Source organism: Lagenorhynchus albirostris, chromosome 5 (genome assembly GCF_949774975.1).
Source record: "Lagenorhynchus albirostris chromosome 5, mLagAlb1.1, whole genome shotgun sequence".
NCBI classification, from domain to species: domain Eukaryota; kingdom Metazoa; phylum Chordata; class Mammalia; order Artiodactyla; family Delphinidae; genus Lagenorhynchus; species Lagenorhynchus albirostris.
Window position 1 is genome coordinate 67169342 of NC_083099.1, and position 26589 is coordinate 67195930.

The window sequence follows — 26589 nt, forward strand, 5'->3', positions numbered from 1 at the left end:
CAACAAAGTGAATCAGCTATACGTATACATATATCCCCATATCCCCTCCCTCTTGTGTCTCCCTCCCACCTTCCCTATCCCACCCCTCCAGGCGGTCACAAAGCACCGAGCTGATCTCCCTGTGCTATGCGGCTGCTTCCCACTAGCTATCTACCTTACGTTTGGTAGTGTATATATGTCCATGCCTCTCTCGCTTTGTCACAGCTTACCCTTCCCCCTCCCCATATCCTCAAGTCCATTCTCTAGTAGGTCTGTGTCTTTATTCCTGTCTTACCCCTAGGTTCTTCATGACTTTTTTTTTTTTCTTAAATTCCATATATTTGTGTTAGCATACGGTATTTGTCTTTCTCTTTCTGACTTACCTCACTCTGTATGACAGACTCTAGGTACATCCACCTCACTACAAATAACTCAATTTCGTTTCTTTTTATGGCTAATATTCCATTGTATATATGTGCCACATCTTCTTTATCCATTCATTTGTCAATGGACACCTAGGTTGCTTCCATGTCCTGGCTATTGTAAATAGAGCTGCGATGAACGTTGTGGTACATGACTTTTTCAATTATGGTTTTCTCAGGGTATATGCCCAGTAGTGGGATTGCTGGGTCATATGGTAGTTCTATTTTTAGTTTTTTAAGGAACCTCCATATTGTTCTCCATAGTGGCTGTATCAGTTTACATTCCCACCAACAGTGCAAGAGGGTTCCTTTTTCTCCACACCCTCTCCAGCATTTATTGTTTGTAGATGTTTTGATGATGGCCATTCTGACTGGTGTGAGGTGATACCTCATTGTAGTTGTGATTTTCACTTTTCTAATGATTAGTGATGTTGAGCATCCTTTCATGTGTTTGTTGGCAATCTGTATGTCTTCTTTGGAGAAATGTCTGTCTAGGTCTTCTGCCCATTTTTGGATTGCGTTGTTTGTTTTTTTGATATTGAGCTGCCTTAACTGCTTGTCAGTTTTGGAGATTAGTCTTTTGTCAGTTGCTTCATTTGCAAGTATTTTCTCCCATTCTGAAGGTTGTCTTTTCGTCTTTTTTGTGGTTTCCTTTGCTGCGCAAAAGCTTTTAAGTTTCTTTAGGTCCTGTTTGTTTGTTTTTGTTTTTATTTCCATTTCTCTAGGAGGTGGGTCGAAAAGGATCTTGCTGTGATATATGTCATAGAGTGTTCTGCCTATGTTTTCCTCTAAGAGTTTGATAGTGTCTGGTCTTACATTTAGGTCTTCAATCCATTTTCAGTTTATTTTTGTGTGTGGTGTTAGGGAGTGTTCTAATTTCATTCTTTTACATCACAGTGCCAGTCTTTTAAATGGTTAAGGGTTTTGGGAGATGAAACTTCTCTGTTACTGAGAATAGTTTCTTAAATCTTTCTGTTAAGGTGACATTTTTCAATGGCATCTCTCAGTGCCGGAAGACACTTTAGAGGTTGTTTACTACATTGGTCTTTAAAGATACCTGAATCTTCTCTAAGTGTCCCGAAGGAGCGATGTAATCTGTGCTTATATTTATGATTTATTTGTGACTTCTAGAGGAATACCTATTTCTTCCCTCTGCAAAATTAGGCATCTCCCACTCTTATCCAGTTCTTTCTTATGCACTGAGGAACATTTTGCCCTCCTGCAGGCTTTAACTGTGAAATCCTCTGGTGTCCACTAAAGACAGTCAGCATCGCCTCTTCTCCACATGACAGCTTGAGGAGGTACGTGGGATCAAGACTGTGTCTCCTTTGTTTTCTCTTTTTCAGCACCACCAGCCTTAGGGCCTTCAACTGTCGCTCATGTGTTATAGTTTCAGGTTCACTTAGCTTTTCTCAGGATAGATTCTGGTGTATCAATTTTCTTTTTAAAATTTTTAATTTTAACGGGTTGACTTTCTCTTTGAAGCCTACAGAATAGAGGATATTTCAAATGTCCTTTAGGCATAATAAACACTAAAACTGTAGAGATTAGGATTTGCTTTGGATATAGAGACATCTAAATTGGAAACACTGGTTGAGGAAAGTTTAGCCTAAGTAAAAATTAGTGTGTCAATATTCATAGTTATTCCAGCCTATTCTCAAAAGTAGTATGAAATCATTATCATGGTAGCAGGAACACAAAAACCATCAGTAGCAACCCTGGCCTTCTGCTAGTGCCTTGAATGTGTCAAGCTTTTTTTAACCTCAAGGCATTTGTACGTGTTTTTTGCTTTGCCTGGAATACTCCCTGCAACCTCTTCTCATCAAAAATTTGCCTGCCAACTCCTCATGCTTCAAGCCTCTGAGAAACTTTTCTTTGATTCCTTTACCCCTTATTCCCAGTCCCCATGCAAATCATGTCACCCATCATGAGATATTTTCCAACTTGCCTTTACTTTTTCCTCATGGCAAACATCACAGTTTTAAATATGTTTACTTGTATGATTATGTAGCACCTGCCTTCTCCCCTACACTGTAAACTCCGAAAAGGTTGCAATTCTGTCTGCTTCATTTATTGTGAAAATCCCAGCACTTGGCGGAGAGCCTGGTTTATGTTGGGAATGAATGAATGATTCCTAAAGCATACTGTTTTCTTTCTTCCTTGCTTACATTTGTATGTGGCCTTGTTGTTTTCAAAGGGTTTTCAGGTTCCTGTCATTTTAGGTAGGGAAGGATGGTCATTACTGGCCCATTTTTGTCTGATGAAACTGAGGTCCAGAAAAAGGAACTAACACACACTCACTTAGCTGGTGACATGTGGAGCTGTTGACTCAGTTTAGTGCTTTTGTTTTAATTTAAATAAATTTTTTGATTTGAAAAAATTTTTGTTCTTTTATTTTTCTAGTGCTCTTTCTATTAGTAATTTTTTAAAATAGTTTCTTTTAGAAATGATTTAATGCCCACAATTGAATTTTTTTTTTAACCTGGAAAAAAATAGTAACCGCTTCCTAGAAAGATCTAGGTAAAATATAATCTCCTATTTTTTTTTTCCAGTATACTTATTTTTTTAGAGCAGTTTTAGGTTCATGGCAAAATTGAGCAAAAGGTACAGAGAATTTTCCTTTGTCTCCTGCAACCCCATGACTTTTAAAACTTGATTTCTTCATGTGACCTATGCTAGAGAAGAATGTGAGGGGAGGATTTCACTGACTTGATCCCATTTCTTTGGGGTTCACAGAACTTCACACAGGCTGTATGTAATATATATTGATTAAAGGAAACAGTGTCTCCATCTGAATACATTTAATGTATTTTTCTTATGAGAGCAATTGGTCAAAATGAAAACATTAGTTTTTATCAAGCCAGTGGCTTAAAAAATTAAAAATACTCTCAAACATATCTTTTGCATCACAATATGTCTATTACAAATTATGCTTTTTTTCCTGTTATTTACTTCACTTTATTTGTCATTGCTTTGCAATAATGTGGAGACTTGAAAGCAATGCAAGAAATTCCTCTATAGAAATTCCATACATTAGCCTTTTTTTCCCCACTGAGTCATACTACTCTTTCATTGTTTCAAATTAGTAAGGTCTATTGTTTATTCTCCTACATTCAGAAAACCATAGAAACCCAGAACAGTCATAGAACACAAACTTAGTTCAAATGAAGAGTTATGTGTATCACTACAAGTATTTCACTGAATTGATGTATATTAAAAAAAATTCCTTAATTTGTATACTATCTCTGATTTATATCTCAGGTTATATAATTCCTGAATATGGTATCATTTATTTTCATTTCTGTATGGAATCAGCCAGGCTTTGATTCATTAAGGAAGAGAAATTTCTTATCATGTAGTATTTTTTTCTCACTTCTTTGAAAAAAGGGAAGTTCATAGAATCATAAGGTCTCAACGGTGGCAGGAGATTTTATAGGTCATTTAGACCAACTGCCTTTGAATCTCCTCTGCACTGTGTCCCCCAGAGTCATCTTTCGCCTGCTTGAGTATTTTGTGTGATGGGGAAGTCACCGCCTCACTTCTACTATATACACCCAGGGGTAAACCAGGTCGGTTGCCTACCCGACTAAATGTGGTCTCTCTAACCCTCCAGCGAGTTGCTGGCTTGTGCGGTACGGGGTTTCATTATGTCTGGACAGTAGCTTCCATGAATCTTGGACACCTGGAGAGTGCTCTCTGCTCTCAGAGCCAGTGTGCGATTGTTTGGACGGTCTGGTAGCAAGGCAGGCTGACTTCATGTGGGGCTGGAAGCACGGGTAAGCTGACAGCAGCTTTCAGAATATGGAGATTCCGGGCTAGCTGTTTGCTAGAAAAAGACTGTTTTAAGTGAGCCTGGGGTTCAAGATGTCCCCCTCAAAAGTACATGACTGCCAGTGGGGAGGATTAAAAAAAGGGGAATATGTAAATATGTGAATTAATTAGTCTTTTTCACTGATTATTTTTTACTTACCGTTAGGCAGTACAGTTTTAATAAATTGTAGTTTTTAGAATCTCTTTTTCTTTTTTCTTTTTTCTTCAGAACAACTGTCCAGAATGCTGATAGAACCACAACTTTTTTTTTTTTTTTTGCGGTACGCGGGCCTCTCACTGTTGTGGCCTCTCCCGTTGCGGAGCACAGGCTCCGGACGCGCAGGCTCAGTGGCCACGGCTCACGGGCCCAGCCTCTCCGCGGCATGTGGGATCTTCCCGGCCAGGGCACGAACCCGTGTCCCCTGCATCGGCAGGCGGAGTCTCAACCACTGCACCACCAGGGAAGCCCGGAACCACAACTTTTCTAAGTAAGATTTTATGCACATTCTTTGTCACTTGTTGGTTCACACATTATTCCTTACATTCGTTTCTGCATTCTGTAGAATAACATAATTTATAACATAATAACATAATTTTAACCATGTCAAATCAAAACCCAACATTTATGGTACCTTGTGAAATGATGTGTTTTGCTCAGATATTTCCATCTTCCTGTAGAGGAAACTGCAATAAAGGTAGCACCTTTAGATTTTTTTTATCCAAATGAGATGGAGTAATATTTTAAGATATCCGTCTTTTTTTTTTTTTTTTCCAACCAGTGTTTCTCCCTTCCCTCTCTCTGCACCCCTGTAGTTAACTCAGCACTTGATGGCTTCAGGGGAGGCAGGGAAAGGGCTGAGCTCAGAAATAGCCTGCTTGTCCTTCTGACATTTGTCTCGGAAAAGCCTAAGCCCTCAGGGGAACTTTGAGAGTTTTGTAGAGAAGGTGAAAGGTTGGTATTTAAGGATATAGACAAAGTATTTTGGCCAGAAGCAGGCAGAGGAGAGAGCAGAGTATTCCTCTGGGCACTTTGTAAGCCTGTGAGGGTGTGTGGGTTGGGAGAGGATGGGGGAGGGAAAGGGAGGGAAAGAAAGAGAGGAAAAGGGAGAGGGGGAGAGAGAAAGGATGACTCAGAGAGCTCTGTGGTCCAGAGGGAAGAAGGACCCCTCCCCCCTACTTCCCAGCAGCACTGATGGAGCAGTAAGGACATCCTAAAGAGAAAATGGCAGCCTCCTGCATGGAATACAATGTAAAAATTGATATGCAGCAGCCTTGTAAGAAAAATCTCTTTTCCCCAAGAGTGATAGGGAAACAATGGAGAGTTATCAGATATAATGAGCCATGCACCATGGGACAGTGGATACAGCAACTCATGTGGACTTCTGACTGTAACTCTATTGTAATTGCTCTCTCACCTTGCTACTGCATATGGAGTCCTAACTATGGCATAAGCTTGGGAGAGACAAGGATAGGGGGATAAGTCTCAGGAAGAATTGGCAGTAAGTTTGTCCACCAACCCACCAGAATAGAAACTCAAGATAGAAATATTACATTGAATTATAGAAAATGAATGCTTATTGTACACCTAGGTGAGAGGACTGAGAGGCATACTTGCTGTACAATCAAGAACTGTTTTTCTCACTTAAAAAAATTAAGGTAAAATTTACAAATAGTAGAATTCATTCTTTTAGTACAAAGTTCTGTGAGTTTTGGCAAACATTTAGTCTTTAATCATCACCACAATCACGATATAGAACAGTTCTCTCACTCCCCCGAATTCCCCAGTGTTTCTTTGTAGTCAGTCCCTCTCCCCTGGCAACCATTGATCTGTTTTTTCTCCCTGTGATTTTGGCTTTTCAAGAACGTCACTTAAATGGGATCAAAACTTTTGAAGGCTTTTGAGTCTAGCTTCTTTCACTTAGAATGACGCGTCTGAGATTCATCTGCATTATTGCCATGTATCAATAGTTTGTTCCTTTTTATTACTGAGTAGTATTTGATTGTACATATGTACCATGGCTGCTTCCAGGTTTGGGTGACTGCAAATAAAGCTGCTATAAACGTTTACACACAGGTTTTTGTGTGGACATAGGTTTTCATTTTACTTGAGTAAATACCTTGAAATAGGTTTGCTGCACTGTGTGATTTATGCCTAACTTTATAAGATACTGCCACATCAATTTCCAAAGTGGCTACAACAATTCACATTCTCATCAGCAATGTGTGAGAAGTTCTACCTGCTCCACTTTGTATTGTCAGTTTGTTTGTTTTTTATTTGTTAATCTAATGAGTATGTAATGGTACTACATTGTGATTTTAATCTGCATGACTTACTTGCCATTTTTATATCTTTGGTAAATTATCTGTTCAAATGTTTTACCCACTTTTAAATTGTTTTTTAGTTTAGTAGCTGAATTTTGAGAGTTTTTAATATATTCTGGCTACAAGTTCATAATCAGACATATCATTTGGAAATACCTTCTCCCAATCTATGCCTCGTATTATGCTCTTACCAAGTGTCATTAAAAAGCAGAAGTTCTTACATTTGATAAAGTCCAATATATCAAATTTTCTTTTATGGCTTATGCTTTATCTAATAACTCTTTGCTCATTCCAAAGATATAAAGGTTTTTTCCCCCTTTTTCCTTCTAGAAGTTTTATAGTATTTACATTTAGGTCTATGACCCATTTTAAGTTTTGCATAAGGTACAAGAATCTATGTTCTTTTCGTTTTGTTTTGTTTGCTTGTTTGTTTCTTTGCAAGTGGACATCCAGTTGTTCCAGGACTTTTTGCTGAAAAGATGACTGTTGAAATTGCCTTTACACCTTTATTGAAACTCAGTTGACCATGTGTGGGTCTGTTTCAGAGTCTCTGCTGCATTTCATCAGTCTATATGTCTAACCTTTCTCTATATACCGAACTGTTTTGATTATTATAGTAGTTGACTATATATAGTATCCTATAAATAGTAGTATAAATCTTCCAACTTTGTTTCTTCTTTCAACGTTGTTGCCTTCTTTGACTTTCTTTGTGACTTTTAGAATCAGATTGTCAATTTCTAAAAAAAAATCCCACTGGGTTTTGACTGGAATTACTTTAAATCTGTAGATCAATTTAGGGAAAAATTAACATCTTAATAACGTTGTGTAATCTGACCCATAAACATAGTATATAACTCCATTTATGTAGGTCTTCTTTGATTTCTTTCATCAGTATTGTATAGTTTTCAGCAAAGGTCTTTTAGATAATTGGAAAGATTTATACATAAGTATTTCATGCTTTTTGCTACTATTGTAAATAAGACTTTTACATTTTAAATTTCTAATTATCTGTTGTTAGCATGCAGAAATATGATTGACCATATATCCTGCACTCTTGCTAAACTCGTATATTAGTTCTGGTTACTTTTTTGGATACATTTTGAGATTCTGTCTTTATGCAATCATCTTACTTGTGAATAGAGACTCTTTTATTTCTTCCTTTCTATCCTATATGCCTTTTTCCCCCTTGCCTTGTTGCACTGGCTTGTACCTGAATAGAAGTGGTGAGGACAGACATTCTTTTCTTGATCCTGGTCTTAGGGGAAAAGCATTAGGGAGAAAGTCTTTTATCATTAAGTATGATGTTAGCTTAGCTCTTTGTGAGTACTCTTTAGTAGATTGTGGAAACTCACTTTTATGCCCAGTTTACTGAGAGGTTTTCTTTTTAATCAGGATGGATGTCAGATTTTGCCAAAAAATTTCTCAGTATTTATTGAGGTGATCTATTTTTTCCTTGTTTATTCTGTTGATATGATGAATTACACTGACTGATATTTAAATGTTGAACCAGCCTTGCATTCTTGTGATAACTTTATTTGGTCATGATGAATACAAAAAGGATCAATTGAATCCTTTTTATATGCTATTGGATTCTGTTTGATAGTAATTTGTGGAAATTTTGCATCTATATTCATAAGAGATATTGCTATATAATTATATTCTCTCCTTCCTTCTTTCCTTCCTCCCTTCCTTCCTTCCTTCCAATGGCACCAGCTCTAGGGCAAGCTTTGCTGCTTTTGGAGAGAAGGAAACCAATTTGTTGGGCACAGAGATTATGCCAGACATCTAGGTGCTGTGTATTCAGGTTATCTTTTTTGACTTCAAAAAAATTTCATAGGTGGGGAACCAGTACTTCATAAAATCTGGTAATTTTCTTCTTATATGAACTTGTCCAAATGATAACACTGCACTCTTTTTAAAAAAAATGCTCTAGTGTTCTTTTCTGATTTTAAAGATAATGCATGATTGTTATAGAAAATTTAAATTAGAAATAAAAATAAGGGGCTTCCCTGGTGGTGCAGTGGTTGAAAATCTGCCTGCCAATGCAGGGGACACGGGTTCGAGTCCTGGTCTGGGAAGATCCCACATGCCGCGGAGCAACTAGGCCCATGAGCCACGACTACTGAGCCTGCGCGTCTGCAGTTTTTGGAAATATTAAAGTGGGAAATGTTTTTATCTCCCTTATGCTTTCCAGAGCCTTTCCCAACCATTCAGGCACTGGAGGTAACTTTTCTTAATAGACAAAGATAATATTTTGAGAAAGTAAAGTACGTAAAGTAGGGATTTCTGTTTTTGCAGAAGTAAAGGGAAGACAACACTTATTTTTGCTCCAGTCACCTACTGTTGGAGAGACTTGATCCCAGGACATACACACACACTGCTTGGTGGGAGCTTGTGGTTATATTGCCCAGCTCTGCTTAAGGCAGGATATATGTGTTCAGTTCAGGAGTGGAGCATGAAACTGAGGAGGGAGAAAAGCCCTTTCTATGTAGTAAAACTAATATTTTGATCTTTGATGATTCCTGAGTCATTTCTTAAATGGATCAGATCTTGAGAGGAGAAAGGAGTGTTACGTACTGTCTCCCAATGCAAACTTCAACAGATTGGTACATGGGCTGGGCACCTTGAGCAATAATCCCAAGGGCTGGTGTTTGGAAGCTGACCTCCAGGAGAAATTGAGCCTTGCACAATAGCTAGAGCAATAGGTGTAGGCTTTGATACTTTGGTAAGCCAAATTCTTGTGTGTTATCTGACTTAGGTGATTGGCACTGGCTTACCTTTTACCCGTGTAGCTGGATTTCCACTAGTACACACATCTACAGTGTACTTTGGACAAAAGAAGGCATAGATTTGTACAATGCAGTTGGTGTTTCATTATACAAACCTTTAAAGTATTAATAGTTGACCAATGGTTCCCTGCTGTGTATTTTTCCAGGATTGCAGGCTGGGTTTTAAAATTATAAAAGCTAAAACTGAGTTCCACAAAGTAACAGTAGGTGAAACATGGTGTCTAAATTGTATTAGGTGTTAGCCTTTAGCATTAGATCAACGTGCCTTATTTCCCTTACTCTTTATCTTATTTGAAATTGCATTTGGTTCTGGGGCAAAGGAGAGAACAATAGAGTTCTAACTCTTATCATCATCCCTCTCTTTCTCTGTGAGACTTTCCTTGGGCTCATTACCTGTTTGAATCTACTATCAACTGAAAAATCTCTTTTAAAAATCCCTCTCAAAGAAATGCAAATCAAAACTACACTGAGATTCCACCTCACACCCATTAGGATGGCAACTATAAAATAGATAAATACAGATATAGCAAGTTTAGGCAAGGCTGTGGAGAAGTTGGAACACTTGTGTACTGTTGGAAGGAATGTAAAATGGGGCAGGTACTGTGGAAAATGGTATGACAGTTGCTCAGAAATTTAAAAATAGAATTAACTTATGACCCCGCAATTCTACTTCTGGGTATATACCCAAGAGAAGTGAAAGCACAGTTTCAAAAAGATATTTGTACACCCATGTTCATAGAAACATTATTCAGAATAGCCAAAGGGTGGAAGCACCCCAAGTGTCCATTGACAGGTAAATGAATAAATAATATGGCATATACATACAATGGAATATTATTCAGCCTTAAAAAGCAGAAGATTCTGAAACATGCTACAGCATGCATGAATCTTGAGGACATTTGCTAAGTGAAATAAGCCAGGCACAAAAAGACAAGTACTGTATGTTTCCATTTATATAAGCCATCTAGAGTAGTCAGACTCATAGAGACAGAAAGTAGAATAGTGGTTGCCAGAGGCTGGGGGAAGGGAGGAATGGAGACCTGTTTAATGAGTGTAGCGTTTCAGTTTTACAAGATGAAAAGAGTTCTGGAGATTGGTTGCAAAACAATGTGAATGTACTTAACACTACTGAACTGTACATTTAAAAATGGTTAAGATGATAAAATTTATGTTTTACATATTTTAACACAATTTAAAATAAAATAATAAAAAAAGGCACTAAAAATATTCTTCTCAAAGAGAAGTTAGACTTGGCTGTATCCCCCTTTCCTTCCATATCAATTTGCCTGTCCTCCAAGATCTCAAACTTTCCCTTAAGGAAATCTCTCTTTCTCTAGTTCAAACAGTCTTTCTTCCTTCACCTGAGGCAAAGTTTAATACAAATACTTCACTGGGAGGTACAATCTCAGGCAGAGAGAGTGAGGGAAAAGAGGGTAAAGAGGAAAAGAGGGTAAGGAAATATAAGGTGGGAGTTACTGAGCTGTCCACATCTTCATAAGCAATCAGTGGTTGTTCAATCAGGGGGGTCATCTCTGGAAGGAGGAGGGAGAGGAATTAACCTGTCAGCTCCTTACAACCACCTGTTACCTAAACTTCTCATTACAGAGAGACTCCCTTGTACTTAGTCCTTGGGGAAGCTGGGTTCCATACCCTATGGGTTTGCACTGCATCCAAGTCCAGAAGTGGTAGAAGGAAGCAGCACCTTTGTGACCTGGCTTCTGGAGCTACTCTGGTTGTAGCCAGAGCAGGCACAGTGGAGACCATGTTAGTAGATGAGGAGGTGTTGGAGATGGCAGAGGCATCCCGAGCTCTCCAGGGGGAAGAGCTGAATATCTGGGAAACAAGTGAGAAAGTGTGAGACCTGAAAGGGCATTTTAACTGTGCCAAACACAGAGACATACTAAAGGAAAAAATACTAAGTCAATAGAGATGGTGTCCAGGCTTGATAAAAATATTAATCTGATGGTACAGCATGTTCAAAATCTGACCATGTAATGCTGGGAGATGTGGACAGACCAGATCCTGTTGAAAATAAACACAATTGGAAAACTCAGAACTCATGACTTCATAACTTTCTCTGTGAAGGAGTCCCTATGTTAGTAAGGGTAAGTGATACCAGCTGCTGTAACAAAACCCCAAATATCAGTGTTTGGGTTCTAAGCATCTTTGCCACAAGCATTTTTGCTGTATAACTAACTTGCTGTAAAAGAGAAAATCATGAAAAATAAAAGAGGGAATTAAAAAGAATGTAATGAAACATGAGATATGAATAACAAAATTAAAAAGACTCCATTGTGAAATACAAAATATTTGAATACATTTAAAATGTGTGTAGGTTCATGGCAATACTGTGCAAATAAATGGCTTTGTTTTGTGGGTTGTAGCTAAGCATTTGTCTTTCAAGTCTTTGGTTCATAGTGTTTATACATTTTTTTTTTTGCGTGTTGATTCGTCTCCTTGTTCGGCATCACACTTTTTCTTTTTCGCTAAAGTTTCTTCTTTCATTAAGAGAGGTATCAGTTCCAAATACTAGGATGAATGTTTGTAACTGAGCTTTGTATTGTGTTGTTTGCTCTTAGCATCTTGTCACATGTTTGGTGACAGACATTCTGGAGTTCTATGGGAAATATGGGTTCAACTCTGCACCTATGAGGCCCTGGGCCTCTCTCCTCCGATGTAGTGTGTTTCAAAATAAGAAACCAACTCTTGGGCTAAATCAACATCATCTGTCAGCTCAATAAAGCCATCAGTAATATCAGTAACTGGAAGAAATACTAACACATTTCAACCAGTTAAAACCAAACTGTCAAACCAAAAACTGTCAACAAGTTATTTTATCTTTCACAGCAAAACTACCTTAAGGTAATTAGTTATGCAATGAAAAGTTTGTGGCAAAAATGTCTATAGCAAAGGTGCTTACTGCAAAAACACTAGACATGCAGTGTTTGTCAGAGGCAGTGGCAATAGCCACTATGCTTACAATGCCTGCTTAAGATAAGAGTGTGGAGGCTATATTAGCTCTCAATCCAGAGCTGATGTATCAGGAGCACAGGTTCAAGGTAGAGTTGGCTATTTTTAGAGGTTTAGTATGTTGGATTGAGGAAAACAAACAAACTCAACAATGACTGATGCCTGGGGCTGCGACCACTGAAAATTTCTAAACCTGGAAAAAAAGCAAGAAAGTCAGTCTCTGAAGAAAAGTTGAAAGTATGCACAGGTGAATTCTCCCCACATTCAGTTAGGGTAAATATCCTTATTCTTAATTTAGTGATTTTTATTCTTACCAAGTATAAGTTCCAAGTTTTGTTCAAAGTAGACTCTGGGCAAAGAGATTGGTAAGGCTGAAAGGTGTGGATATTATTTTTTTCTCTTTACTCTCCTCTACTCAGATATCCTGGTTATCTGCTTGTGCCCTGGCAACAGCTACATGTCTTAATGTTCTATACTTGAGATCTAGGGCATCATTTTCACTGGTGTCTTTGTGCTAGGGGCTGGGAATTAGCTTGTGGTTTTTATATTTTGATGGTGTGGAGCAGGCATTGTGATATTTGTGTCTATTAACTTTCTGGTGTTTAAAACTCGTGAGCCACGAGAAAGCCGTGATTAGATTAATTTAATTTGGAAGGTGTTTAAGGAACTACCCTATTCTATTAACAGAGTTCAGGCTGAGGATGATACCGGAACTCAGACTCTGTCCAGGGTTCTGAGCCAATCGACCTTCTGGCTGAAATGAAAAAGAAATAGGGAAGATTTTGTCTCTTGGCACAAAACATACAATAAGAAAGGACATTAATCTTTGGATCTCAATTTCTGCATGAGAATTTGATAATAGGTTGAAATTCTTATTGTTCAAATCTGAAACATTTTTATATTGAATTTTTTTAAAAAATTATCTTTACTTTGACATTTGATCTCATTGTCTCTATATATATTGAATGATGCTAAAGGGAATAATTTAGAATGACAAGAGAATGTTTGGTCTACAGTATAATATGAATTCCTCTTCTTACCCATTTGAATATTTTATAGGCAAAAGGTAAACTGCCCACCTTGGTCCCAGAAGATACACAAAGGAACAACTTGGTTGTTTAAGAGTAACTGTCATAAAGGTGGGAGCTATATTACCCCAAGAGTCCGCTGGTCTCTTCCCTCAAAGTGAACAGCTAGTCTGTCTTCAGGTGGCCTGTAATGTAAAATGGTTAAAAGACTTTCTCACACTATAAGTGTGATAATAAACAATATCCAGTTTGAGCTATAGACCACATTGTGATTTATCTAGGAAAAGGTTTGCTATCCTCTACTTCCAAAGGCGAATAATGAAACACAGGGTGTAAGAATTTGCCAGAAGTCATGCAGCTACTTTATGGTCTATAAACTATTAGTCATTGATATTCCTGAACAATTATATGAAATGGGAGATAGACTGGAAACAGAGTCTTCAAGATAAGATTTGAAACAACATAAACACACAAGAACAGATTTAAAGATGTAAAAATTTATTGTGTGTTCAGAATAAAATTCTACTGTATGTTGTATCTACACTCAATTCAACATACATTTGTAGGGTATAATATCTACAACGTATATTTAGGAATCCTACTACACATAGGGCAGTGAACTAAGTATTGAGAAATACACTAAAACACAGTATATTCCTTGTCTCAAGGGTTCACCATCTAGTTAGAACCATAAGAAAAAGACACTATGACACAAAATCACATATATTCAGTGCTATAAGAAAGACCCCATGTATTATATAGGTCCTATGATTATGGAGTATGACCACTTCTAAGTTGAGGTGACCAGAGCAAGTTTTGTGAAAGAAGTGTTGTTCAAGTGTGCCTTGAAAGTCATCGCCCTTTTCCAGAGGTAATCCTTCTGAAACTTTCTTATTCCCATCTACATGGACTTCAGTGGTGATCACCAATTGCCACACTCTTTGGCCTCCCTTAAATTACTCCAAAATTTATTTAGCTGCTACTTTTCCTTATTCATGCATTCATTCATTCATTCATTTATTCATTCAACAAACATGGTTTTGAGGATCTACGTGGCTTTAGGAGATGGAGACACAATGACCACCACCACCACCACCATCACTGCCACCAGAACTCATCTTTATGTCAAAGAGCTTACAGTTTAGTGAGGAATACTGACTACCTCCTCATCGGGGGGAAAAAAAATTGATGCTTTGAACACAGAGCATGGCAATTGCTATGAGAAAAGTAAGAACTGTGTACTTTGAGTTCACATAAAAGGGACACCCAAACAGACTTTGGAGGCCAGGAAAGCCTCCCAGAGAAAAGTGATATCTAGGTTTAGACCTGAAAGATGAATGAGGGTTGGTTGGCTACATGGGGCTGGAGAGGCAAAAATGTTAAGAGGACTCAGGAAATTTTGTCTAAATTATAGCTGAAAGGCACACCTGGTCAACCTTGATGGTGTGGGTCAACTGACTTCAGGGTTTTGAAATCTAAGTTTCTCCTCATTGTCAGACACCTCTGCCTGAGCCCAGGTTATGTTGAGATCTCTGCAGTTTCAAAGGAATGTGGGAAAATGGGAAAATTTAGTTGACTAGCAAAGCATTTTATTGTGTAATGGAGAAAGGATTACACTTGTGGGGAAGCTAAATTATTAAATTGTACAGAACTGTATGTGCAGAAGTCTTTTATCTCAGAATGAGATAAGTGACAATAAAGACACAGATCTGTATATTTTAATTTTCTTGGGGGATAAAACCATAAGAATTGTAGGAACAGTTTAAGTAGGGGTGGATTTTGTCAGTTAGGTAGAGAACCCTGAGTGTTTGTGAATCTTAGTGCCTGATAAATTTCTTTTAATAGGATAAGATAATCTAATTTAAGTATCAGTCCTTATGGCTCTGAGTTCACTGCACAACTTCCCTTTCCTGGATACATTAGAAGGCTACATCTCTCAGCAGCCTCCATGAAGCTAGATTAGGACTGAGTGACTGATTAAGATTAAGGATTAGATTAGGATTGTGTGACTGAGTTTTAACCAATGGAATGTAAACCACTTCTAATCTTGGCCTGTGAAAATATCTCATATATTGTCTCCCTTTCTACAATATATTTTTTGTATCTAAAAAGCAGAAGCAACTGAATCCTTGAATCATGGCTTAGGAGAACCACTGAGTAGAGATAAACTACGTCAAACTGTATCATGAGCAAGAAGTAAATGTTTGCTGTGTTAAGCCACTGGTATTCTGGGGATTATTTGTTACTGAGGCATAGCTTGGCATACTCTGACAAATACACTCCTCCACTTAGAGGTATTCCCGTGCCCTTCTTTGGATTTTGTGAGGGTCATTTATAAAAATAAGGCTTGATCAATCATTGGACATAGCAGGTGAGGGAGCAAAACTCAAGAAAAACTTTTGTGTTTTTTGGTTTGTGTAGGTGAAATGGTGAATTGAAATGAGTAGGTCTGAGAATTAAAAGTATGAAATTAATTTTGGACATATTATGTTAGAAGAATATTTAGCTTTATATCATGAATGATCTTATAAATATCACTGAGGGTATTTTGTGTATATACTTGTGGTCTTATAGGTTTAATTTCCTGTAGAATCTATGGATATAACACCTACATTTGTTGATGGGTTGGTTCCTTCACGGCTCAGCTGAATTCTGGAGGAATTTTTCTGATTCCTTGGTTCAATGAATTCCCCAGAGAGCTGTGAAGATGCTTGTTCTTTCTGTGCTGGAATGGCCTTGGGTTGTCCACCCACTCAAAGGGAGTAGATTGTTTAAATCATAATAGCATATTTGTGCTCCTTTCTCCTCGGCTCCCCCTCCCCCCAAATCTACATTTTCCTGAACATTTTTATGCACCATACTCTTGCTCTTTTTAAAGATAGTTCTCCTTAGATAGATGGTAAAAGCCAACACAAAATGTCAAATCCAAGTTTGTTGCACAAGCAGTTTGGAAGGTCAGAATGATGTCCACAAGATATGTACCAGCAGCTAACTCAATTTTTGATTTCCCCAAATGACTTTTTTCTTGTGAGATCTGCTTTTCACATCTTCCCATGTTCTTCGCTTAATGGCTGCTTTTATATTTCAAAAAATAACCAGGAAGAAGTATTTTAGAAAAGTTATTGTTTTTGTTTTTCTTTGAAATCTCTTCCATTATTCCTTGGTGTTTTTTCCTAGAAGAGTATTTTGCATAGAGTGGGGACTAACTAAGTATTTGCTGACTGGTTTAAAGATCTTGGTTTGGGCTGGAAAGAAATTTAGGGATCATCAAGTCCAAGCCTATCTGTTTATAGATGATGAAATGAAAGCCTAGGGAATGGGAATGTTTAGGCCAAGGTCACAGGAGCTGATTAGGTACAGACCCTCTGTTATTACTGATGCTGTTGCTCCTTTAATTATGTGCATAACTCAACAGTTTCACAAAGCCATTATTTATCTCTTCTGATCCTTACAATAACTATGTAAGCTGGAGAACACAGACATTATCAATCCTTTTGGGTTTTCACAAACAAGGAAATTGAGACCCAGAAAAAGCAACTCAAATCGTTGAATTATCTTATTCGTTTATTCCACAAATATTGATTGAGCCCCTTTTGTGGTCCAAGGACTGTTCTTGTTTTGTTATAATTACGAATGAAACAGACAAAGTCTCTGCCCTCCTTTTATCCAGGAGAAAGAGAGAGAAAGCACTATAATAAATAATAGCTGAAATGAGCGAGCTTGCCTCCTGACACTAATCCGGTGGTGTTTTTCTCAATGTTTTTGTTAATTAACTAAAACAAATGAAATATTTGATTGATTGATTAATTCTCTTTTAATAAGGAGAAATAACCCCTTCAAAAATTATTCTGTAAAGAATGCAAAGCCTTTTAGATGCAGCAATAAAAAGAGGGCTTCAGAGAGTTATATAATTTTATGTGCTCAAGAGAATATGGGGCAACGTCAGTACATGTTCCCTTTCTCTCCAGCTTTTTATGATTGGTCTGTAACAATAATAATAACAACCAAATATTTGTGCAAGAAACGTATTTGATTCAGTGGGTAACGTTTGACAGTCTTAACTCATGAAATATTGAAAAGTTCTTGCAGGAAGCGCCAGCAGAATATGGAATACACAAGAAGGTATTCAGAGAACAGAAAAATAAAATCAAAGGAACCTGCTACCCAGTCTGTTTCATTAAATATGAAAATTAAAATGCCTTAACAAAATGCTTTCTCTTCCTCTCTCCTCCCAACAAACAAAAGCTTTGGTAGGCAGCCTGAAATTACTCATCAAAGAAAAAGACCAGGCTCAGATTCTAAATGGCTTCTTTAGAATTAAGCAATTAATGCTAAAAGGAACATGTTGTCTCCTCAGCATTTGTAAGGTAAAACATTCATTGTACTTCCTGGCACTCTGTCAAGGCTTTCCTTGGCCTAAGCCAGCAGAGAAATGGTTTGCTGCCTGTGCTCTTGACCTCTGGTAATCAGGAGGATTTGGCTGGTTCACTTGACAGCAGCCATGCTCCTTAAGGACAAGAATGTGCCTGGGAACGATTCTCCTGGGGCCCTCTCGCCCAGACCCTGACTTGCTGGTCTTGGCAGGTCCATCGAGGCGGGCGTCTCCTCCATTTACAAAATAGGGATGTTACCCTATGATCAGTTATGTTTCAAAATGCATTAGAGCGATGCCACAGAATATTGTCTTTCCCTGATTGTATTTGTTCTGATCAGATCTTTCAGGAATGTTGCCTTCCCCCTTAAAGATACTTACTGTTCATTCGCTCACTCACTAATTCAGACTTTTATTCAGAACGCATTAATGAACGGATTCCAGAGTGTGGGAGACAGTATGGGGAAGGCTCTGGCGTGGGGGCGTGAAATAAGACATGGGACCTGTCCTCAAGGGCTGCTCAGTCTGGTGGGGTCGGGGGGAGGTCAGGCAGGAAAACTCCTTATGACAGTAAAACGCAGTGGCTTAGAAGAGAGGCAGTTGCAACGTGCACAGGGGGCTCGGAGGGGCCTGAGGGCTCTCTTGTACAGGGAATAAAGCAGTGATTCCCTAATGGGGCGCTGGCAGGAGAAGGCTGGAGACAGGCTGACCAGGAGGGCTTGGCTTACTCTTCTGCCGTCCCCGCCACCGCCCGCCTCCCCTCAAGTGAAGACTTCCTCTTTTTCTTGCTTTGTATGGACATATTTCTTATGAGTTTTTTTTTTTAACATCTTTATTGGGGTATAATTGCTTTACAATGGTGTGTTAGTTTCTGCTTTATAACAAAGTGAATCAGTTATACATACACATATGTTCCCATATCTCTTCCCTCTTGCGTCTCCCTCCCTCCCACCCTCCCTATCCCACCCCTCCCAGCAGTCACAAAGCACCGAGCCGATATCCCTGTGCCATGCGGCTGCTTCCCACTAGCTATCTACCTTACATTTGTTAGTGTATATATGTCCATGCCTCTCTCTTGCCCTGTCACAGCTCACCCTTCCCCCTCCGCATATCCTCAAGTCCGTTTTCCAGTAGGTCTGTGTCTTTATTCCTGTCTTACCCCTAGGTTCTTCATGACATTTTTTTTTCTTAAATTCCATATATATGTGTTAGCATACGGTATTTATCTTTTTCTTTCTGACTTACTTCACTCTGTATGACAGACTCTAGGTCTATCCACCTCATTACAAATAGCTCAATTTCGTTTCTTTTTATGGCTGAGTAATATTCCATTGTATATATGTGCCAATTCTTCTCTATCCATTCATCCGATGATGGGCACTTAGGTTGTTTCCATCTCTGGGCTATTGTAAATAGAGCTGCAATGAACATTTTGGTACATGACTCTTTTTGAATTTTGGTTTTCTCAGGGTATATGCCCAGTAGTGGGATTGCTGGGTCATATGGTAGATCTATTTGTAGTTTTTTAAGGAACCTCCATAATGTTCTCCATAGTGGCTGAACCAATTCACATTCCCACCAGCAGTGCAAGAGTGTTCCCTTTTTTCCACACCTTCTCCAGCATTTATTGTTTCTAGATTTTTTTGATGATGGCCATTCTGACTGGTGTGAGATGATATCTCATTGTAGTTTTGATTTGCATTTCTCTAATGATTAATGATGTTGAGCATTCTTTCATGTGTTTGTTGGCAGTCTGTGTATCTTCTTTGGAGAAATGTCTATTTAGGTCTTCTGCCCATTTTTGGATTGGGTTGTTTGTTTTTTTGTTATTGAGCTGCATGAGCTGCTTGTAAATTTTGGAGATTAATCCTCTGTCAGTTGCTTCATTTGCAAATATTTTCTCCCATTCTGAGGGTTGTCTTTTGGTCTTGTTTATGGTTTCCTTTGCTGTGCAAAAGCTTTGAAGTTTCATTAGGTCCCATTTGTTTATTTTTGTTTTTATTTCCATTTCTCTAGGAGGTGGGTCAGAAAGGATCTTGCTGTGATTTATGTCATAGAGTGTTCTGCCTATGTTTTCCTCTAAGAGTTTGATAGTTTCTGGCCTTACATTTAGGTCTTTAATCCATTTTGAGCTTATTTTTGTGTATGGTGTTAGGGAGTAATCTAATCTCATACTTTTACATGTATCTGTCCAGTTTTCCCAGCACCACTTATTGAAGAGGCTGTCCTTTCTCCACTCTTATGAGTTTTTGAGAGCAAAGGACTTTATAGAAAAAATACGGACAAACAATATAAGTTGTCTTTATTAACTCCTGGTAGCACGAGTCAATATCCTCCACGTTTCACACGTGAGGAAAATATTTATCTTAAATAAATATTTGTTATTTTGTAGTCATTGCTAAAAATAGTGATCCTTAGTTCTTCCTCCATGAAACCTACCTACTGAAGTATTTTTGCATGCAATTTGGGAAGGTTAGCAACTGGCTAGGAGCAAGGTAAATATTTGTTTTGTTTTGTTTTGTTTTTGCGGTACACGGGCCTCTCACTGCTGTGGCCTCTCCCGTCGCGGAGCACAGGCTCCGGACGCACAGGCTCAGCGGCCATGGCTCACGGGCCCAGCCGCTCCGCGGCATGTGGGATCTTCCCGGACCGGGGCACGAACCCGTGTCCCCTGCATTGGCAGGCGGACTCTCAACCACTGCGCCACCAGGGAAGCCCTTAAATATTTGTTGAATGGGTGAACCATTGCAGTGACTAGACCTATTTTCGTATAGAAGACCCACGTTAAAGAAATCGTGACATTTAGTCTGTTATCTTGAAAGTGAAATAAACTTTCTACCAAAGCAACAATAGATCTTGCAATGAGATCCTAAGTGATTCATCCTGACTCGGTTTAATAGGTGATCTTTTAGGTACCTGCCTGCACTAAGTGCTCGCTTATACTTTCTGTTTTCTAATCTTGGATGATAAAGGTAGATTTTATTCACTTGATTAATTTCTATGCAGCTATATGAAGAACTGTGCTTATACTCAAACCATAAGTGTTATTGTTTTAAGCATTTACTTTATGATAATAATGTTGCATAGTGGGGGGAAACCCGTATTCTAGAGTCAGAGAAAGTGCTCCAAATTCCTGTTCTGTTACAAAGTGGCTGTGTAACCTTGGCAAAATTTCGTTCCTTCTCTGGGTTTCAGTTTTCTCCCATATGAAATGGGGATTCTAATCCCAGCTGAATTCCCTTATTGTTTTTGAGGATCAAAAGAAATAATCTAACTGGAAGTGTACCGTGAACTATAAAGTGTTACATAAGTGAAGGTGCTTATTATTTGTTGAGCCCTGGGCCTACCAGACCATATGATCTTTTCCAGGGTTGTTTGTTTATAGTTGATTAATTCCCCCCTGCTTCTCCCGCTTTTTGAGGTCCACAGACGTAGGGGATTGGCAAAGAAATGAAAAGCTACAGCTTCATGTAAACAGCTTCTCTCCCACTTAATCCTTCTTTGGTCTCCCTATTCATGTGTCTTCTTAATAACAGGCACAAAGGAAACAGCACCTTCCAGCCCCACGTTAGGATCCTGGCAGTTCCAGGACCTCAGACCTCTGAGCAGACCATCCTCTTCTTCTGCAAGATGCTTCATGGCAGATTTTACATTATTTTTTCAGTGAGAGATTTCATTATCTGCTCAGAAAATGGAGCTTCTGGTTTTTAGCTGTTGTTATATTTTGTTTTATTTTGAAAATGTCTTTCATGATCAGCAAAGTGCTTCTGCGGGAACATCGCCCTCGTGGCTTTCCATCTTTATTGTCTCATGTCAGATTAACTTTCCTGACAAAGTGCAAGGTGGATTTCTCTCTGCCAACGCAACAAGCACTGCTGATGCCTGGAACAGAGGTCGGCTCTTTCCCTTAGTTTAGAGCATCATTATAGATAATAACAATTCTGGAAGCAGGACTTTCCTGGCAGTTTAGGTTTGGGGGATGATACATGAGACAGAAAAGCCCATTTCAAGTTATGAGGTGCTGACATCTGGAAAATTCCTTGTTCCAGAGGAAATAAGTCAATTTGACTCAGAAGACACATGGAGGGGGAGAGCCATGCTCTTGTTAGGTGGCATGACCTTCTTCTAGTATTAAAAATATATACCATTCTACTTTCAGACAGAGCTTGAAGGTTATGACTTTCTCTTTTTCTTTTTTTTGCAATACCTTTTATTCTTTTTTTACATAAAAATTATTTATTAAAGTATAGTTGATCTACAATGTTGTGTTAGTTTCTGCTGTACAGCAAAATGATTCAGTTATGCACAGATGCAAACTATTATATAGAAAATGGATGAACAACAAGGTCCTACTGTATAGCACAGGGAACTATATACCTCTTTCTTTAGTTGAGGGAATCTGGTCACGGAACCAGGCAATGAGTTTGGCTCCTAGTTTTACAGATTACTAGCTGGACAAAAATAGGTCCGATCTATGTTTATCTATAAAGTGGGGATAAAAATATCTGCGTTACCATCCCCTGATGTGTTGTGAGGATTAAGTGACAATTCCTTCATGTGTGTGATGCCTTCTGATTTTAAAGCATTTTCTTGTAAGAAGTGGGGAGCACGAGGTTAAGAGCATGGGTTTGTGAGGCAGCAATGCATCTGTATCCCATTCCAATTATATCCTAGCTTTGTGGCCTTGCACAATTTGCTTAAACCTACTGAGCATGGATCTCCTCATTGTTCAAATGAGAATTGTAATACCAAAGTTCCAGGGGCATTAGAAGGATTAAATGATACATGTGAAGTACCCAGTACCTGGCTTGTGATGTGCACTTTCTAAGTAGTTACTAGTTATATCTTATTTGATTTCTACCTAACACTGTGAGGAAAGAAGAGCATGTCTTTTTCACATGGTTTCCATTGTGGAACAATTGGTAACCTAAGGCCCCAAAAGATGAAATGTAATTGAAGTTACTCTACTTAAATCTAGCAGGAATATTCTGTAAAGCAACATATAAACTTAGAGCCTGTGACCACTGCTGGTTAGAATTAAACTACATCTTCCCTTTGAGGCAGCAAACATCGTTCCTGAAGATGACCTGGGGGAAAAGGCAGCCGAGATTTAATGCTGTCGATTCACGGAAAGCCTACTGCTCGCTCAGTGGCATGCTTGGAGCCTGGGGCATCCCCTACAGAAGATCCTTGCTTTTAATATTTCTGATACACCTCCGAGGTGGAGAGAAGGAATGCGGGAGTCTCAACCTAAAGGGAAGATTGTGATACGGGAAGTTGTTTTCAGTAACCAGGCAGGGCAAGACCATTACTCAGATGCCTGCTCCGTCAGACATCAGGGTCCCGGAGTGCAGGATGTCAGACCTGGAAGGATCTTAGAAATCATCTAGGCAATTATATATGTGAATAAACAGACACTATTTACCGACGTTGAAATTCTACCTGTAACAGTATGTACTGTTACCAATGGGCCAAGTTCGTGGTTAATCTGAACCAGGACTTGGCCTCTCGATCCCCAATTTAGAAAGTCTCACCTTTGCTTGGAGGCACTGTAGGAAATCTTGACATGAACATAACACAGTCTTTGCCCTCAAAGCCAAAAAACGAGATCAGATGTGGACATGTGTGACTACAATCCCAGGTAAAGGTCTTAGTTCCTTTCAAAGTAATGTGGAAAGTCAGAAAAAAAACAAACCATACCTGTTTTGGAGAATCAGGGGGGAAGACTCACAAAAAGAGGTAGCCCTTGAGCAGAACCTTGATGACCACATGATGGAGGTATAAGAAGTGTATGCAATGAAAGACCTAAAGCAAAAAGATGGTCATGTCCTTATAAGTTTAAGAGAGTCTGAGTTCTTCGTCTTCCCTCAGCCTCAGTTACTCAGGAAAGAGAGAACAGGCTTACTTCCCCACGTGATTAGGTGATGTATGTGAAAGTGTTGTGCTCAGTGCTCCCTCTTTTTCTCATTCCCTCCCCAAAACCAGACCACAGGTCTCAAGAGGTGGTCTATCATCTGGGCTGTTGGTTGTTCCGATTTTTCCTTGTGGCTTAAAAACGTGCATAAGACTATCATTGGGCTGTTGTGAGCGGTGAATCATAAAAATACCCTAACAATTAAAAAATGAATTGCGTACAATCACAAGTCAGAGAGAAGAGATTCCTCGGAGTCACACATTCCCTGTGAACTCACTTTGCCAGAGTTGCATCCTGTTATTGACTAACCTTCGTGGGTTATTCCTGGAGCATGGACTGCTGTAGCGCATAGGTGGAATCTTTGCGCTAGAGGATGCTCAGAGCCGAGAGCATCAGCATTGTATAGAGAGACTGAATGAGCGAAGGAATGGCTGTCTTAAAGAAAGGGACAGAGTATTGGAAGTTGGGTGGAGGTACCATTGACAGATTCGGTAAATGAAAATATAGGACACCCGGTTACATTTGAATTCCAGATAAACAAACATACGGTTTTTAAGTGTATCGCAATTATCATGTGGGACATACTTATACTAAAATCTATTATTTATCTGAAATTCAAATTTAAGTGAGCATCCTGTATTTTATCTGGCAACCTTAGGTGGATGAGGCAGAAAAGTCTAAGGGGGGTAAATGATAATAAAAACACCTTTTTAAAGAAAGAGTTTATAATTTTAAAAGTGCCCTTAGTTCCCTTGTCTCATTTTGACCTCACATTAACAAATAGCAGGACAGGTCTCCTAACTTTAGAGATGGTGAAAGGTGAAGGTCCCAGAGGTTAGGCGACTTACCCAAGGACATGACATGGATGGTGGCAGTTAGCACCCAAGTTTTGAGATTTCAGGTTTACCAAAAAGTTGCAAAAATAGTACAGAGCATTTATGTTTACCCTTCACCCAACTCCCCCTAACATTAATGCCTTGTATAACCATAGAACAATAATCAAAACTAAGACGTTAACCCTGGTACAGTATTATTCACTGAAGTACAGACTTTATTCAGATTTCACCAATTTTTCCACTAATATCCTTTTTCTTTCCCAGGATCCAATTCTGATTCCCACACTACTGTCATTGCCACATCTCCTTCGTCATCTGCCGCCATCTGGAACTGTGCCTCACAGTTTTTCCTTGTCTTTCATGATCTTAACACTTTTGAAGAGTACTGATGAGTTAGTTTGTAGAATAACCTTCAATTCTGGCTTACTGTGGTTTTTTTTGTGATTCTACTGAAGGTATTGGGAAGGATAATGCAGAGGGGATGTATATTTCTCAAGGCATATCAGATTACGTTGATAGGTACTACTGGAAACATTAACATTAATCACTTGGTAAAAAAAGGCATCTGCTGGATTTCTCCACTGTAAATTTACTATTTTTTTTTCCTTTGTGATTACTAAATATTTTGAGAGGACATGGCTTGAGGAGATATAAATACCATGTTTCTGTTTAAACTTTCACCAACTAATTTTAGCATCTATTGGTGGACCTTGCTTACCGCACGATTACTGTGGTATTCTGGCCATTTTCTATTTTTCTTATTCCTTCTACATTTATTAATTGAAATTCTTCTGTAGGCAAGAGTTGTAGCTTCACTCTCATTTAAACTCAGTTATTGTAATTCTGAGTTTATTGCTCCTGTCACTAAAGCACAGGTGAAAGAGAAAGTAAAAGGGTTTGGTTTACTGTAAACGTATGGTTGTTTCAAGTGTGCCTTGGAAAGGGAATGGGAATTATTTTGTTCACTTCACAAGTATGGATCAAACACTTATTTCTAGATAAGGCATTGGGTGAAGCACTGTGAAGAAAAGAAAGATGTACACATATCTCAAGGAGGCTGATAAAGGTCAATACTTAAGGCACTTTATGAAAGTGATAATGAAGCTTTTCAGTTGAATACTGAACGGATAAATGACTGCTTTGGTGGTTATGGTAAGGGCAGGTGTATCCATAATGCAGTTATCAAGCTCTCACTGCAAGGTCCGCTCTGCGTAGTGTACAGCAACCCCAGCCATATGATGATGTATGTGCAGATCTTGGATGCCTTCGTTCATAGAGTTATAAGCACCATAGTCTCTCTTAATTCATAGAGAGAAGAACCCAACTAAAAGATAACCATTTGACTGCTTTTGGGACCCACAATTCCTTTCCTGCCTGAGAGAAACTAGGAGGCTTCAGAGAATTCAAGCATTGTTCCTCAGTAGGAAATTGGAAATTACTTGGAAAAGTTAAACTTCTGTTCTTGGTGCTTTCTTTCTTAACAGGGGACTGAAACAGACCATATAGGTATAATCCCAGTGACCCAAATATCATCAGAGGATAAAGGACTGGCATGGTCAAACGATTTCTAAGCTGTAGCCTATTATTTTAAGCAGCAGTCAATAAAGCTAAAGGACAGCTTTAAAGAGAACACTAATTGTCGTTTTATGTGCAGTGTAATGAGATCCATCTAGGGGCAGATGTAGCTTCTCCCTGTGTGGGTCAGTGGTTTACTATCCTACCTCCTGTTGGAGGAATCCTTTGCATATTCAGGCGGAATGTGAATTGTTTAGAATACCCCACGAAGAATGCTGATGTGAGGAGAACCCAGCTCCATTGCACTAATACCATTAAAAAAAAAAAAAAAATCTTCCCAACTGTTGAGCTTATTCCAACTACAACAGGCCTTCATTTACATTCTTACTCAAATGCAGATAAGTTTGAGATTCAGGTAGTAGCCTGTATTTTAAAATGAAGAAACTGAAGTCCAGTGCTATTCTGGTATTTTTGCTAACAATGGTGGATCCCAATCTTGGACCCAAATGCTCTGATTCTAGAGTGTGTATTTTTTACCTTAGGCAATGTTGCCTGGGGACAGTGATATTGCTAAAATTCTTTATGACTGTACGTAGAGTAGCCATATGTCCCACTTTGCCCAAAACGGTTCA

At 38.8% G+C, this 26589-nt stretch overlaps 1 protein-coding gene across 2 annotated transcripts in view; it reads left to right on the forward strand.

Annotated features, from left to right (window-relative positions):
* Positions 1 to 4596: 4596 nt before the first annotated feature.
* Positions 4597 to 26589, forward strand: part of TPRG1 (tumor protein p63 regulated 1) — a 261943-nt gene continuing 239950 nt past the window's right edge. For both annotated transcript variants that reach the window (XM_060149271.1, XM_060149272.1), the window contains exon 1: positions 4597 to 4699. The gene's annotated coding sequence lies outside the window, so the exon portion shown is untranslated. The remainder of the gene's footprint in view (positions 4700 to 26589) is intronic.